The sequence below is a fragment of the Triturus cristatus genome, chromosome 8 (assembly GCF_964204655.1).
Source record: "Triturus cristatus chromosome 8, aTriCri1.1, whole genome shotgun sequence".
NCBI lineage: Eukaryota > Metazoa > Chordata > Amphibia > Caudata > Salamandridae > Triturus > Triturus cristatus.
The window spans coordinates 1,513,513,053-1,513,531,551 of NC_140591.1; positions in this window are offsets into that span (position 1 = coordinate 1,513,513,053).

Consider the following 18,499-nt stretch of genomic DNA (forward strand, 5'->3'; position numbering starts at 1 on the left):
CTTACTGTATCACAGTAGTAAATGTGCTTTGAAATTGCCAATCAAATTTCGTTTTCTGCCTAGAATCACACCATGCGTCAGTGTGCACACAGGAATTGTTGTCAGAGATTTCATTCGTGTTGCTGTTGTTCTGAAAGACTTGCACTTGCAGGAAAGGGGCAGCTTGTTTTCTTGAACTGTGATGGTTAGCATTCAGCAGAAATCATTATCTCACAAATGAGAGGCAAATGCTAACACATTTGAAATCAACATGGTAGATTTTCCTTCCACTCCTGCAATGGGTGAGGTAATTCCTACATGTTCAAAACTCCAATTAACCCTTACCACACATGTACTCTTACATACATCTTTGCAGTCTTCATGCAGATGTGCAAGCGTCCATGCAGATCTCTCTTGCACCTGACAATACACAGTCTCCAGAAACACACTCTTAGCACACAGGCAGCTGCTTCTCCTACACTCCCATGCTTACTAATGAGCACTGTGTGGTATTTCAGATAGCAGTGTGTAACGCTAACATATTCAACGTCACCAAGGCTCATTTCCTTTGCTCTAGTCTAATCACTCAGCCAGGTAACACATGCTCATGATCTCAAGTAGCTGTTAGGACATGTGCTCTTTTCTGCCTCTCTAAACTATAAGGAAAATGTGTCAGGCTGTTACAGCAATTATCACTTATTGTACCACAGTAGTAAATGTGCTTTGAAATTGCCAATCAAATATCGTTTTCTGCCTAGAATCACACCATGAGTCTGTGTGCACACAGGAATTGTTGTCAGAGATTTCATCCGTGCTGCTGTTGTTCTGAAAGACTTGCACTTGCAGGAAAGGGGCAGCTTGTTTTCTTGAACTGTGATGGTTAGCATTCAGCAGAAATCATAATCTCACAAATGAGAGGCAAATGCTAACACATTTGAAATCAACATGGTAGATTTTCCTTCCACTCCTGCAATGGGTGAGGTAATTCCTACATGTTCAAAACTCCAATTAACCCTTACCACACATGTACTCTTACATACATCTTTGCAGTCTTCATGCCGTTGTGCAAGCGTCCATGCAGATCTCTCTTGCACCTGACAATACACAGTCTCCAGAAACACACTCTTAGCACACAGGCAGCTGCTTCTCCTACACTCCCATGCTTACTAATGAGCACTGTGTGGTATTTCAGATAGCAGTGTGTAAAGCTAACACATTCAACGTCACCAAGGCTCATTTCCTTTGCTCTAGTCTAATCACTCAGCCAGGTAACACATGCTCATGATCTCAAGTGGCTGTTAGGACATGTGCTCTTTTCTGCCTCTCTAAACTATAAGGAAAATGTGTCAGGCTGTTACAGCAATTATCACTTACTGTACCACAGTAGTAAATGTGCTTTGAAATTGCCAATCAAATTTCGTTTTCTGCCTAGAATCACACCATGAGTCTATGTGCACTTAGGAATTGTTGTCAGAGATTTCATTTGTGTTGCTGTTGTTCTGAAAGACTTGCACTTGCAGGAAAGGGGCAGGTTGTTTTCTTGAACTGTGATGGTTAGCATTCAGCAGAAATCACTATCTTACAAATGAGAGGCAAATGCTAACACATTTGAAATCAACATGGTAGATTTTCCTTCCACTCCTGCAATGGGTGAGGTAATTCCTACATGTTCAAACTCCAATTAACCCTTACCACACATGTACTCTTACATACATCTCTGCAGTCTTCATGCAGTTGTGCAAGCGTCCATGCAGATCTCTCTTGCACCTGACAATACACAGTCTCTAGAAACACACTCTTAGCACACAGGCAGCTGCTTCTCCTACACTCCCATCCTTACTAATGAGCACTGTGTGGTATTTCAGATAGCAGTGTGTAACACTAACACATTCAACATCACCAAGGCTCATTTCCTTCACTCTAGTCTAATCACTCAGCCAGGTAACACATGCTCATGATCTCAAGTAGCTGTTAGGACATGTGCTCTGTTCTGCCTCTCTAAACTATAAGGAAAATGTGTCAGGCTGTTACAGCAATTATCACTTACTGTATCACAGTAGTAAATGTGCTTTGAAATTGCCAATCAAATTTCGTTTTCTGCCTAGAATCACACCATGCGTCAGTGTGCACACAGGAATTGTTGTCAGAGATTTCATTCGTGTTGCTGTTGTTCTGAAAGACTTGCACTTGCAGGAAAGGGGCAGCTTGTTTTCTTGAACTGTGATGGTTAGCATTCAGCAGAAATCATTATCTCACAAATGAGAGGCAAATGCTAACACATTTGAAATCAACATGGTAGATTTTCCTTCCACTCCTGCAATGGGTGAGGTAATTCCTACATGTTCAAAACTCCAATTAACCCTTACCACACATGTACTCTTACATACATCTTTGCAGTCTTCATGCAGATGTGCAAGCGTCCATGCAGATCTCTCTTGCACCTGACAATACACAGTCTCCAGAAACACACTCTTAGCACACAGGCAGCTGCTTCTCCTACACTCCCATGCTTACTAATGAGCACTGTGTGGTATTTCAGATAGCAGTGTGTAACGCTAACATATTCAACGTCACCAAGGCTCATTTCCTTTGCTCTAGTCTAATCACTCAGCCAGGTAACACATGCTCATGATCTCAAGTAGCTGTTAGGACATGTGCTCTTTTCTGCCTCTCTAAACTATAAGGAAAATGTGTCAGGCTGTTACAGCAATTATCACTTATTGTACCACAGTAGTAAATGTGCTTTGAAATTGCCAATCAAATATCGTTTTCTGCCTAGAATCACACCATGAGTCTGTGTGCACACAGGAATTGTTGTCAGAGATTTCATCCGTGCTGCTGTTGTTCTGAAAGACTTGCACTTGCAGGAAAGGGGCAGCTTGTTTTCTTGAACTGTGATGGTTAGCATTCAGCAGAAATCATAATCTCACAAATGAGAGGCAAATGCTAACACATTTGAAATCAACATGGTAGATTTTCCTTCCACTCCTGCAATGGGTGAGGTAATTCCTACATGTTCAAAACTCCAATTAACCCTTACCACACATGTACTCTTACATACATCTTTGCAGTCTTCATGCCGTTGTGCAAGCGTCCATGCAGATCTCTCTTGCACCTGACAATACACAGTCTCCAGAAACACACTCTTAGCACACAGGCAGCTGCTTCTCCTACACTCCCATGCTTACTAATGAGCACTGTGTGGTATTTCAGATAGCAGTGTGTAAAGCTAACACATTCAACGTCACCAAGGCTCATTTCCTTTGCTCTAGTCTAATCACTCAGCCAGGTAACACATGCTCATGATCTCAAGTGGCTGTTAGGACATGTGCTCTTTTCTGCCTCTCTAAACTATAAGGAAAATGTGTCAGGCTGTTACAGCAATTATCACTTACTGTACCACAGTAGTAAATGTGCTTTGAAATTGCCAATCAAATTTCGTTTTCTGCCTAGAATCACACCATGAGTCTATGTGCACTTAGGAATTGTTGTCAGAGATTTCATTTGTGTTGCTGTTGTTCTGAAAGACTTGCACTTGCAGGAAAGGGGCAGGTTGTTTTCTTGAACTGTGATGGTTAGCATTCAGCAGAAATCACTATCTCACAAATGAGAGGCAAATGCTAACACATTTGAAATCAACATGGTAGATTTTCCTTCCACTCCTGCAATGGGTGAGGTAATTCCTACATGTTCAAACTCCAATTAACCCTTACCACACATGTACTCTTACATACATCTCTGCAGTCTTCATGCAGTTGTGCAAGCGTCCATGCAGATCTCTCTTGCACCTGACAATACACAGTCTCTAGAAACACACTCTTAGCACACAGGCAGCTGCTTCTCCTACACTCCCATCCTTACTAATGAGCACTGTGTGGTATTTCAGATAGCAGTGTGTAACACTAACACATTCAACATCACCAAGGCTCATTTCCTTCACTCTAGTCTAATCACTCAGCCAGGTAACACATGCTCATGATCTCAAGTGGCTGTTAGGACATGTGCTCTTTTCTGCCTCTCTAAACTATAAGGAAAATGTGTCAGGCTGTTACAGCAATTATTACTTACTGTACCACAGTAGTAAATGTGCTTTGAAATTGCCAATCAAATTTCGTTTTCTGCCTAGAATCACACCATGAGTCTGTGTGCACACAGAAATTGTTGTCAGAGATTTCATTCGTGTTGCTGTTGTTCTGAAAGACTTGCACTTGCAGGAAAGGGGCAGGTTGTTTTCTTGATCTGTGAAGGTTAGCATTCAGCAGAAATCACTATCTCACAAATGAGAGGCAAATGCTAACACATTTGAAATCAACATGGTAGATTTTCCTTCCACTCCTGCAATGGGTAAGGTAATTCCTACATGTTCAAACTCCAATTAACCCTTACCACACATGTACTCTTACATAAATCTCTGCAGTCTTCATGCAGTTGTGCAAGCGTCCATGCAAATCTCTCTTGCACCTGACAATACACAGTCTCCAGAAACACACTCTTAGCACACAGGCAGCTGCTTCTCCTACATTCCCATGCTTACTAAGGAGCACTGTGTGGTATTTCAGATAGCAGTGTGTAACGCTAACACATTCAACATCACCAAGGCTCATTTCCTTTGCTCTTGTCTAATCACTCAGCCAGGTAACACATGCTCATGATCTCAAGTAGCTGTTAGGACATGTGCTCTTTTCTGCCTCTCTAAACTATAAGGAAAATGTGTCAGGCTGTTACAGCAATTATCACTTATTGTACTACAGTAGTAAATGTGCTTTGAAATTGCCAATCAAATATCGTTTTCTGCCTAGAATCACACCATGAGTCTGTGTGCACACAGAAATTGTTGTCAGAGATTTCATCCGTGCTGCTGTTGTTCTGAAAGACTTGCACTTGCAGGAAAGGGGCATCTTGTTTCCTTGAACTGTGATGGTTAGCATTCAGCAGAAATCATTATCTCACAAATGAGAGGCAAATGCTAACACATTTGAAATCAACATGGTAGATTTTCCTTCCACTCCTGCAATGGGTGAGGTAATTCCTACATGTTCAAAACTCCAATTAACCCTTACCACACATGTACTCTTACATACATCTTTGCAGTCTTCATGCAGTTGTGCAAGCGTCCATGCAGATCTCTCTTGCACCTGACAATACACAGTCTCCAGAAACAAACTCTTAGCACACAGGCAGCTGCTTCTCCTACACTCCCATGCTTACTAATGAGCCCTGTGTGGTATTTCAGATAGCAGTGTGTAACGCTAACACATTCAACGTCACCAAGGCTCATTTCCTTTGCTCTAGTCTAATCACTCAGCCAGGTAACACATGCTCATGATCTCAAGTGGCTGTTAGGACATGTGCTCTTTTCTGCCTCTCTAAACTATAAGGGAAATGTGTCAGGTTGTTACAGCAATTATCACTTACTGTACCACATTAGTAAATGTGCTTTGAAATTGCCAATCAAATTTCGTTTTCTGCCTAGAATCACACCATGAGTCTATGTGCACTTAGGAATTTTTGTCAGAGATTTCATTCGTGTTGCTGTTGTTCTGAAAGACTTGCACTTGCAGGAAAGGGGCAGGTTGTTTTCTTGAACTGTGATGGTTAGCATTCAGCAGAAATCACTATCTCACAAATGAAAGGCAAATGCTAACACATTTGAAATCAACATGGTAGATTTTCCTTCCACTCCTGCAATGGGTGAGGTAATTCCTTCATGTTCAAACTCCAATTAACCCTTACCACACATGTACTCTTACATACATCTCTGCAGTCTTCATGCAGTTGTGCAAGCGTCCATGCAGATCTCTCTTGCACCTGACAATACACAGTCTCCAGAAACACACTCTTAGCACACAGGCAGCTGCTTCTCCCACATTCCCATGCTTACTAATGAGCACTGTGTGGTATTTCAGATAGCAGTGTGTAACGCTAACACATTCAACGTCACCAAGGCTCATTTCCTTCACTCTAGTCTAATCACTCAGCCAGGTAACACATGCTCATGATCTCAAGTAGCTGTTAGGACATGTGCTCTTTTCTGCGTCTCTAAACTATAAGGAAAATGTGTCAGGCTGTTACAGCAATTATCACTTACTGTACCACAGTAGTAAATGTGCTTTGAAATTGCCAATCAAATATCGTTTTCTGCCTAGAATCACACCATGAGTCTGTGTGCACACAGGAATTTTTGTCAGAGATTTCATTTGTGTTGCTGTTGTTTTGAAAGACTTGCACTTGCAGGAAAGGGGCAGGTTGTTTTCTTAAACTGTGATGGTTAGCATTCAGCAGAAATTACTATCTCACAAATGAGAGGCACATGCTAACACATTTGAAATCAACATGGTAGATTTTGCTTCCACTCCTGCAATGGGTGAGGTAATTCCCACATGTTCAAAACTCCAATTAACCCTTACCACACATGTACTCTTACATACATCTTTGCAGTCTTCATGCAGTTGTGCAAGCGTCCATGCAGATCTCTCTTGCACCTGACAATACACAGTCTCGAGAAACACACTCTTAGCACACAGGCAGCTGCTTCTCCTACACTCCCATGCTTACTAATGAGCACTGTGTGGTATTTCAGATAGCAGTGTGTAACGCTAACACATTCAATGTCACCAAGGCTCATTTCCTTTGCTCTAGTCTAATCACTCAGCCAGGTAACACATGCTCATGATCTCAAGTGGCTGTTAGGACATGTGCTCTTTTCTGCCTCTCTAACCTATAAGGAAAATGTGTCAGGCTGTTACAGCAATTATCACTTACTGTACCACAGTAGTAAATGTGCTTTGAAATTGCCAATCAAATTTCGTTTTCTGCCTAGAATCACACCATGAGTCTGTGTGCGCACAGGAATTGTTGTCAGAGATTTCATTCGTGTTGCTGTTGTTCTGAAAGACTTGCACTTGCAGGAAAGGGGCAGGTTGTTTTCTTGATATGTGATGGTTAGCATTCAGCAGAAATCACTATCTCACAAATGAGAGGCAAATGCTAACACATTTGAAATCAACATGGTAGATTTTCCTTCCACTCCTGCAATGGGTGAGGTAATTCCTACATGTTCAAACTCCAATTAACCCTTACCACACATGTACTCTTACATACATCTCTGCAGTCTTCATGCAGTTGTGCAAGTGTCCATGCAGATCTCTCTTGCACCTGACAATACACAGTCTCCAGAAACACACTCTTAGCACACAGGCAGCTGCTTCTCCTACATTCCCATGCTTACTAATGAGCACTGTGTGGTATTTCAGATAGCAGTGTGTAACGCTAACACATTCAACATCACCAAGGCTCATTTCCTTTGCTCTTGTCTAATCACTCAGCCAGGTAACACATGCTCATGTTCTCAAGTAGCTGTTAGGACATGTGCTCTTTTCTGCCTCTCTAAACTATAAGGGAAATGTGTCAGGTTGTTACAGCAATTATCACTTACTGTACCACAGTAGTAAATGTGCTTTGAAATTGCCAATCAAATTTCGTTTTCTGCCTAGAATCACACCATGAGTCTATGTGCACTTAGGAATTGTTGTCAGAGTTTTTATTCGTGCTGCTGTTGTTCTGAAAGACTTGCACTTGCAGGAAAGGGGCATCTTGTTTCCTTGAACTGTGATGGTTAGCATTCAGCAGAAATCATTATCTCACAAATGAGAGGCAAATGCTAACACATTTGAAATCCACATGGTAGATTTTCCTTCCACTCCTGCAATGGGTGAGGTAATTCCTACATGTTCAAAACTCCAATTAACCCTTACCACACATGTACTCTTACATACATCTTTGCAGTCTTCATGCAGTTGTGCAAGCGTCCATGCAGATCTCTCTTGCACCTGACAATACACAGTCTCCAGAAACACACTCTTAGCACACAGGCAGCTGCTTCTCCTACACTCCCATGCTTACTAATGAGCACTGTGTGGTATTTCAGATAGCAGTGTGTAATGCTAACACATTCAACGTCACCAAGGCTCATTTCCTTTGCTCTAGTCTAATCACTCAGCCAGGTAACACATGCTCATGATCTCAAGTGGCTGTTAGGACATGTGCTCTTTTCTGCCTCTCTAAACTATAAGGGAAATGTGTCAGGTTGTTACAGCAATTATCACTTACTGTACCACAGTAGTAAATGTGCTTTGAAATTGCCAATCAAATTTCGTTTTCTGCCTAGAATCACACCATGAGTCTATGTGCACTTAGGAATTTTTGTCAGAGATTTCATTCGTGTTGCTGTTGTTCTGAAAGACTTGCACTTGCAGGAAAGGGGCAGGTTGTTTTCTTGAACTGTGATGGTTAGCATTCAGCAGAAATCACTATCTCACAAATGAAAGGCAAATGCTAACACATTTGAAATCAACATGGTAGATTTTCCTTCCACTCCTGCAATGGGTGAGGTAATTCCTTCATGTTCAAACTCCAATTAACCCTTACCACACATGTACTCTTACATACATCTCTGCAGTCTTCATGCAGTTGTGCAAGCGTCCATGCAGATCTCTCTTGCACCTGACAATACACAGTCTCCAGAAACACACTCTTAGCACACAGGCAGCTGCTTCTCCCACATTCCCATGCTTACTAATGAGCACTGTGTGGTATTTCAGATAGCAGTGTGTAACGCTAACACATTCAACGTCACCAAGGCTCATTTCCTTCACTCTAGTCTAATCACTCAGCCAGGTAACACATGCTCATGATCTCAAGTAGCTGTTAGGACATGTGCTCTTTTCTGCGTCTCTAAACTATAAGGAAAATGTGTCAGGCTGTTACAGCAATTATCACTTACTGTACCACAGTAGTAAATGTGCTTTGAAATTGCCAATCAAATATCGTTTTCTGCCTAGAATCACACCATGAGTCTGTGTGCACACAGGAATTTTTGTCAGAGATTTCATTTGTGTTGCTGTTGTTTTGAAAGACTTGCACTTGCAGGAAAGGGGCAGGTTGTTTTCTTGAACTGTGATGGTTAGCATTCAGCAGAAATTACTATCTCACAAATGAGAGGCACATGCTAACACATTTGAAATCAACATGGTAGATTTTGCTTCCACTCCTGCAATGGGTGAGGTAATTCCCACATGTTCAAAACTCCAATTAACCCTTACCACACATGTACTCTTACATACATCTCTGCAGTCTTCATGCAGTTGTGCAAGCGTCCATGCAGATCTCTCTTGCACCTGACAATACACAGTCTCCAGAAACACACTCTTAGCACACAGGCAGCTGCTTCTCCTACATTCCCATGCTTACTAATGAGCACTGTGTGGTATTTCAGATAGCAGTGTGTAACGCTAACACATTCAACATCACCAAGGCTCATTTCCTTTGCTCTTGTCTAATCACTCAGCCAGGTAACACATGCTCATGTTCTCAAGTAGCTGTTAGGACATGTGCTCTTTTCTGCCTCTCTAAACTATAAGGGAAATGTGTCAGGTTGTTACAGCAATTATCACTTACTGTACCACAGTAGTAAATGTGCTTTGAAATTGCCAATCAAATTTCGTTTTCTGCCTAGAATCACACCATGAGTCTATGTGCACTTAGGAATTGTTGTCAGAGATTTCATTCGTGCTGCTGTTGTTCTGAAAGACTTGCACTTGCAGGAAAGGGGCATCTTGTTTCCTTGAACTGTGATGGTTAGCATTCAGCAGAAATCATTATCTCACAAATGAGAGGCAAATGCTAACACATTTGAAATCAACATGGTAGATTTTCCTTCCACTCCTGCAATGGGTGAGGTAATTCCTACATGTTCAAAACTCCAATTAACCCTTACCACACATGTACTCTTACATACATCTTTGCAGTCTTCATGCAGTTGTGCAAGCGTCCATGCAGATCTCTCTTGCACCTGACAATACACAGTCTCCAGAAACACACTCTTAGCACACAGGCAGCTGCTTCTCCTACACTCCCATGCTTACTAATGAGCACTGTGTGGTATTTCAGATAGCAGTGTGTAATGCTAACACATTCAACGTCACCAAGGCTCATTTCCTTTGCTCTAGTCTAATCACTCAGCCAGGTAACACATGCTCATGATCTCAAGTGGCTGTTAGGACATGTGCTCTTTTCTGCCTCTCTAAACTATAAGGAAAATGTGTCAGGCTGTTACAGCAATTATCACTTACTGTACCACAGTAGTAAATGTGCTTTGAAATTGCCAATCAAATTTCGTTTTCTGCCTAGAATCACACCATGAGTCTATGTGCACTTAGGAAATGTTGTCAGAGATTTCATTCGTGTTGCTGTTGTTCTGAAAGACTTGCACTTGCAGGAAAGGGGCAGGTTGTTTTCTTGAACTGTGATGGTTAGCATTCAGCAGAAATCACTATCTCACAAATGAGAGGCAAATGCTAACACATTTGAAATCAACATGGTGGATTTTCCTTCCACTCCTGCAATGGGTGAGGTAATTCCTACATGTTCAAATTCCAATTAACCCTTACCACACATGTACTCTTACATACATCTCTGCAGTCTTCATGCAGTTGTGCAAGCGTCCATGCAGATCTCTCTTGCACCTGACAATACACAGTCTCCAGAAACACACTCTTAGCACACAGGCAGCTGCTTCTCCCACATTCCCATGCTTACTAATGAGCACTGTGTGGTATTTCAGATAGCAGTGTGTAACGCTAACACATTCAACGTCACCAAGGCTCATTTCCTTTGCTCTAGTCTAATCACTCAGCCAGGTAACACATGCTCATGATCTCAAGTAGCTGTTAGGACATGTGCTCTTTTCTGCCTCTCTAAACTATAAGGAAAATGTGTCAGGCTGTTACAGCAATTATCACTTATTGTACCACAGTAGTAAATGTGCTTTGAAATTGCCAATCAAATATCGTTTTCTGCCTAGAATCACACCATGAGTCTCTGTGCACACAGGAATCGTTGTTAGAGATTTCATTTGTGTTGCTGTTGTTCTGAAAGACTTGCACTTGCAGGAAAGGGGCAGGTTGTTTTCTTGAACTGTGATGGTTAGCATTCAGCAGAAATCACTATCTCACAAATGAGAGGCAAATGCTAACACATTTGAAATCAACATGGTAGATTTTCCTTCCACTCCTGCAATGGGTGAGGTAATTCCTACATGTCCAAAACTCCAATTAAGCCTTACCACACATGTACTCTTACATACATCTCTGCAGTCTTCATGCAGTTGTGCAAGCGTCCATGCAGATCTCTCTTGCACCTGACAATACACAGTCTCCAGAAACACACTCTTAGCACACAGGCAGCTGCTTCTCCTACACTCCCAAGCTTACTAATGAGCACTGTGTGGTATTTCAGATAGCAGTGTGTAACGCTAACACATTCAACGTCTCCAAGGCTCATTTCCTTTGCTCTAGTCTAATCACTCAGCCAGGTAACACATGCTCATGATCTCAAGTAGCTGTTAGGACATGTGCTCTTTTCTGCCTCTCTAAACTATAAGGAAAATGTGTCAGGCTGTTACAGCAATTATCACTTACTGTACCACAGTAGTAAATGTGCTTTGAAATTGCCAATCAAATTTCGTTTTCTGCCTAGAATCACATCATGAGTCTATGTGCACTTAGGAATTGTTGTCAGAGATTTCATTCGTGTTGCTGTTGTTCTGAAAGACTTGCACTTGCAGGAAAGGGGCAGTTTGTTTTCTTGAACTGTGATGGTTAGCATTCAGCAGAAATCACTATCTCACAAATGAGAGGCAAATGCTAACACATTTGAAATCAACATGGTGGATTTTCCTTCCACTCCTGCAATGGGTGAGGTAATTCCTACATGTTCAAACTCCAATTAACCCTTACCACACATGTACTCTTACATACATCTCTGCAGTCTTCATGCAGTTGTGCAAGCCTCCATGCAGATCTCTCTTGCACCTGACAATACACAGTCTCCAGAAACACACTCTTAGCACACAGGCAGCTGCTTCTCCCACATTCCCATGCTTACTAATGAGCACTGTGTGGTATTTCAGATAGCAGTGTGTAACGCTAACACATTCAACGTCACCAAGGCTCATTTCCTTTGCTCTAGTCTAATCACTCAGCCAGGTAACACATGCTCATGATCTCAAGTAGCTGTTAGGACATGTGCTCTTTTCTGCCTCTCTAAACTATAAGGAAAATGTGTCAGGCTGTTACAGCAATTATCACTTATTGTACCACAGTAGTAAATGTGCTTTGAAATTGCCAATCAAATATCGTTTTCTGCCTAGAATCACACCATGAGTCTGTGTGCACACAGGAATCGTTGTCAGAGATTTCATTCGTGTTGCTGTTGTTCTGAAAGACTTGCACTTGCAGGAAAGGGGCAGGTTGTTTTCTTGAACTGTGATGGTTAGCATTCAGCAGAAATCACTATCTCACAAATGAGAGGCAAATGCTAACACATTTGAAATCAACATGGTAGATTTTCCTTCCACTCCTGCAATGGGTGAGGTAATTCCTACATGTCCAAAACTCCAATTAACCCTTACCACACATGTACTCTTACATACATCTCTGCAGTCTTCATGCAGTTGTGCAAGCGTCCATGCAGATCTCTCTTGCACCTGACAATACACAGTCTCTAGAAACACACTCTTAGCACACAGTCAGCTGCTTCTCCTACACTCCCATCCTTACTAATGAGCACTGTGTGGTATTTCAGATAGCAGTGTGTAACGCTAACACACTCAACGTCCCCAAGGCTCATTTCCTTCACTCTAGTCTAATCACTCATCCAGGTAACACATGCTCATGATCTCAAGTAGCTGTTAGGACATGTGCTCTTTTCTGCCTCTCTAAACTATAAGGAAAATGTGTTAGGCTGTTACAGCAATTATCACTTACTGTACCACAGTAGTAAATGTGCTTTGAAATTGCCAATCAAATATCGTTTTCTGCCTAGAATCACACCATGAGTCTGTGTGCACACAGGAATTTTTGTCAGAGATTTCATTTGTGTTGCTGTTGTTTTGAAAGACTTGCACTTGCAGGAAAGGGGCAGGTTGTTTTCTTGAACTGTGATGGTTAGCATTCAGCAGAAATCACTATCTCACAAATGAGAGGCACATGCTAACACATTTGAAATCAACATGGTAGATTTTCCTTCCACTCCTGCAATGGGTGAGGTAATTTCTACATGTTCAAAACTCCAATTAACCCTTACCACACATGTACTCTTACATACATCTCTGCAGTCTTCATGCAGTTGTGCAAGCGTCCATGCAGATCTCTCTTGCACCTGACAATACACAGTCTCCAGAAACACACTGTTAGCACACAGGCAGCTGCTTCTCCTGCACTCCCATGCTTACTATTCAGCACTGTGTGGTATTTCAGATAGCAGTGTGTAACGCTAACACATTCAACGTCACCAAGGCTCATTTCTTTTGCTCTAGTCTAATCACTCAGCCAGGTAACACATGCTCATGATCTCAAGTAGCTGTTAGGACATGTGCTCTTTTCTGCCTCTCTAAACTACAAGGAAAATGTGTCAGGCTGTTACAGTAATTATCACGTACTGTACCACAGTAGTAAATGTGTTTAGAAATTGTCAATCAGATATCGTTTTCTGCCTAGAATCATACCATGAGTCTGTGTGCACACAGGAATTGATGTCAGAGATTTCATTTGTGTTGCTGTTGTTGTGTAAGACTTGCAGTCGTAGGAAAGGGACAGCTCATATGATAGGATTTGAAAAGCTCATAAAAAATATAGTAATATAGTTAAATTACATAAAGGTATTTTTTTTTTGTTATTTCAGGTATTGCTGCACAACACTGAAATAAATTAAAGATGCCTATAAAATCAAGAAAGAGATAAGAACAGCAACAACATCTATATTTGAAGACAACTGGCAACAAAAATTAGTTGAAGAACATCATGTTGGAAAAAAGAAAAAGTCTTCTGGTAAGCACACTAAGGATTTTTTTAAAAATATCCTCAAACAAAGAAAAAATGTAAAAAATATATCTATTGCAAATAGTGTTTCAAGTAGAAAACAACAAAACAAAGGACAGAAAACAAAAAATGCCAATGTACAATCAGAAGTAAGAAAGAATGACTTAAAAAGAAAAATAGATTTTAAAAACATTCGTAGAAAAATGTTTCAGAGAAGAGTGATGTTCAATTTGCTAAAGGATGTGAAAAAATATAGAAAGAAAGCCAAATTTTATAAGAAAAAGAAACATATTGAATCAATTGTTGCAAAGGCTTTGGAATTAAAAAGAAAACTATTCATTTTCATTTTGAACAGGATCCGTACATTAGATATATTAGTCAATGTAATGAAGTCAAAAAGCAAAAGGAAAATAGTAGTGAAAAAAAATAACTTTTGTAAAGTGTTCTTAGGAGAATGGAAGGATAGTTCAAGTACTTAACCATTTTTTAATGAAGAGAGTTATCTTCAAAGTAATAGTTTGCTACATGCAGTTGACACCAAAGGTCGAGCTTATGAAGTTAAAGATGGTTGTGTGATGAAAAAGGAGAAAATGGTTCCAAGAAATGAGGAAGAAGTGTTAGCTGATGAGGTTATGGGGAGATGTCCTAAAGCCCCAGTGTACACTTGGAATTGTAGTAGTATTTGTACTGTACGACAGGAATCTATTGATAAATTACGTGACTTTCTAAGAGAATATATTAAAAAAGTGTAAAACAGAAGATTAAGATGCTTCAAAGACTAGATCCATGCAGAGTGAGAAAGAATACTGGTTTGCAAGGACATTCTCTGGCTTGTCTTTCTAGGAAAGTTTGTCAAAGTGTTTTTCACCATTTTAGGATGCTGGCAGTACATCATACTGAAATGAGAACGTTTGTGAGAAGATTGTATTTGGCTAAAAGTCCAGCACTAAAGTTAAATGAGTTGAATAATGCTCTGTTCTGTGGATCTGTATCAGATGTAGAGAAGGTTTCTGATGAAATTCAGTTTTGTTACTTTGGTCTAGAACAAGAAAGTGCAGGAATTGAAACAGTTATTGAGGAAAATGTGGAAGAGAATGTAGAACCCAATGTTAGTAAAAATTTTGAAGATGAAATGACAAAATTTACTATCATCTCTAATGAAAGACCACATATTACTTGTATTTGTTGCCGGAGAAGCCATTATAAAATTCAAACAAGGAATGTTGATCTCTATAAAAAAAGTGAAAAAGAAGATAATTATAAGTGGAAGGATTTTGCTAGATATATATTTCTGGAAAATTGTTTTGATTTGGGTGAAGATCAGCGTATTTGTAAATACTGTTATAACAAGTTAGAAGAAAATAAAATGGAAGCTAGAGCTGTACATAATAATTTAGAATTGGTTGATATTCCTGCAGAACTTTCTGATTTAAATACGTATGTGTCTATACTCATTCAATGTGTCCATCTGTTTCAGACTATAGTTCGTATGGAGCCCAAAACAGGTAAATTACCTCCTTCAGATTTACAAAGAGGTTTAAAAGAAGAGTTGTCTATTTGCCATTGGATTTGAAAAAAAATATTGAAACAATTGATGCAGATAGTTTGGAAACTGAACCATTAATTATTCTGGTTAATGGTGTACCTACAAAGAATAGGAAAATTTGGCAGGAGCTGGTAGATGTACGAAAAGTACAAAGAGCAAATTTATATTTGAAAAGAAATAATAAATGGTATGAATCAATTTATATGGATGAAGATGAAGTAGTTTTACTAGAAGACACAGGAATACCAACTGGGCAAATTGAAAAAGTGGATAAGTCAAAAGAAGAAGAAATTTATGAACATTTCAGCATACATTCTCTTCATTCTAAAGAAGTTATGGGAAACGCTATTGATCTGTTTAAGATGAAAAAAGCAAAAGGAACTCCCGTGAGTATATGGGAGGAAAGCTTGGAAGCTCATTGTTTTCCCCAGCTGTTTCCTACTAGAAAAGGTGGACAATATGATGAACGTCCAGTACAGATTCCTGCTTCTGAGTATCGGACTACAAGATTTTATGCAGAAGATCCAAGATTTCGTCAAGGTATTCCTTATTTATTCCATCTTTTATTTGAAAGTGACTTGTCTGCACTATCTTATGCAGTAAATCACATTTTAAAAACTGGAGTACCACTACATAATGTGTCTGCAAAGGATTTTATCAACAAAGTGCAACAGCGAGATGATCATTTGGAATCTCAATTGATTAATCTGATGGCTTGTCAGAGTGGAACTAATGAATATTGGTACCAACGCCATGGAGAATTGAAATGTATGTTACGGAATTTAGGAACTCCTACATGGTTCCTTACCCTAAGCTGTGCTCAGTACGCTTGGGATGATTTACTGGATTTTCTTCGAGAGGCAAATTCAAATATTGAAAACATCCAATACAAGACAGCAGGAGAATTGTGCTCATTGGATCCGGTTAATGTTTGCAGATATTTCAATCATAGATTTGAGGCTATGATGTCCTTCATCTGCAATACAAAAAATCCACCTCTAGGAGAAGTTGTGGATTTCTTTTGGAGAAAAGAGTACTAAGCAACAGGTGCTCCTCATATTCATATGCTGTTGTGGATCAAGGATGCCCCAAAATTTGGAACAGATTCTGATGACGCAGTTTTATCTTTCATTGAAGAATATGCAACACGTGCTATACCTAAAAGCACAGAAGAAAAAAACTTAAAAGAGCAAGTTTTACGTTTCCAAAGTCATCGGTGTGGAAAATACTGTCGACGAAAGTACAAGAGTAAAGATAAATTCTACACAAAATGTCGATTTGGATTTCCATGACCTGTTCTTTCAAAAGGAAGAGTAAACAGTTTTATGTCAGCTGTACGACATACTATTACAAGAAAATCGCCGAAAAATACCTACAACCTAAGAAGAAAAGAAGAGTCAAAATACATAAATGACTACAACCCAGTCATTTTATCCATGTGGAATGCTAAAATGGATATTCAATATGTAGCTGACAATTCTATTGCTGTTGATCGGTATGTCACATCTTACATCACTAAATCTGAGAAAACGGAATTGAAAGAAATGTGGGAAGAGATGTCTCACGAGAAGACTGTCAGTAAAAAGCTATACAGTTTCAGTTTAAAGATGTTATCGCATCGAGAAATTGGGTCATACGAATGCTCAGATAGGTTATCATCTGCAAGTCTGTACTCCAAATCCAGAAGATAAATTTGGGTAAGTTTAGGCCTTGCAGGAATGCGAAATCGGGTACTCAAATCTATTCGAGAAATTTAATAATTGGCTGAGTATGAACTAGAAAGTACAGACATTTTAAGAACAAACATGTTGGACACATATTACCCACAAAGAAGTCATCATCTTGAGAACATGTGTCTCTATGAAGTGCTGCAGAACTACATTTTTAAACGGAATGCCACAGAAGACATCAACAATGGAAAATATAAAGTCATTGGTGAGGAAGTTTGTTTGGTGAAATAAACAAAAGGAAGTTTGATTAATCACAGGAAGCTGAGTTGCGACACTACTGACAAAAAAGAATTTTACTATTTAGCACTTTTACAGCTGTTTAAACCATGGCGTTCAGAAGATGAATTACGATTTTCAGAGCTATGAAGATTCCTTTAATGCCTGCAAAGATAGCATAGAATGCAGTACTTTCACAACTTATGTACAAATGTTAAATAAAGAAATTGAACAAGAAGCAACAATTGCAGCTGAAGTAGTTAGAGACATTTCTCAAGACAGTCAAAGTTCCTGGACGTTCAGTCAAGATCCTCTAGGACAACCAATCGTAGAAAATGAAGCTGCAATAGCCATGACTGAATTGGAACAGCTATGAATCAAGCTCAGGAAGATTTAATAAACTTACCAAATTTGGAACAACAACTGAATGATGAACAACAACAAATGTATGAGGAAGTCAGAAAAAAAATTGATCATGGATTACTACATGAAAAAAAAGAGTGCTCATGCACATCATTTGAACCAATCAGAATGTATGTGAGTGGACACGCTGCAACTGGAAAAAGTTTCTTAATTAAAGTAATTAGAAGCTACCTACAGAAAAAAAAGGATTCAACTTTGTCTTGTGTTGTTACTGCTCCAACTGGGTTAGCAGCGTATAACATAAAAGGAGTTACCTTACATCATTTGTAAGTATTGAAGAAAATGAAAGTTCTCATTATTGATGAGGTAAGCATGGTATCAAACTTAATGCTTGCCTTTTGCATTTAAGAATGCAGCAAATTCTAAAGACAGACTATGACGTGTTATTTGGAGGAAAACATGTTATAGTTTTTGGGGATCTTTTGCAGCTCCCTCCAGTTAAAGGACAACCAGTATTCCATACTCTTACACATGAAGACACGAAAAAGTCGTTAGGAAGTATAGGTAATGTGAATATTTGGACATACTTTGAGTACAAAGAACTCATTACCAATATGCGGCAAGCAAATGATGAGGATTATGCAAGTATTCTCAAAGATATCAGAATTGGACTACTCACAGAACATGGCAGAAAAGCTTTACAGAGTCGATTGCTATGTAATTTGTTTCCAACAGAACAAATAGTTCCAGAGAAAATATACAAGAAAATTGCTGAAAAAAATACTGTA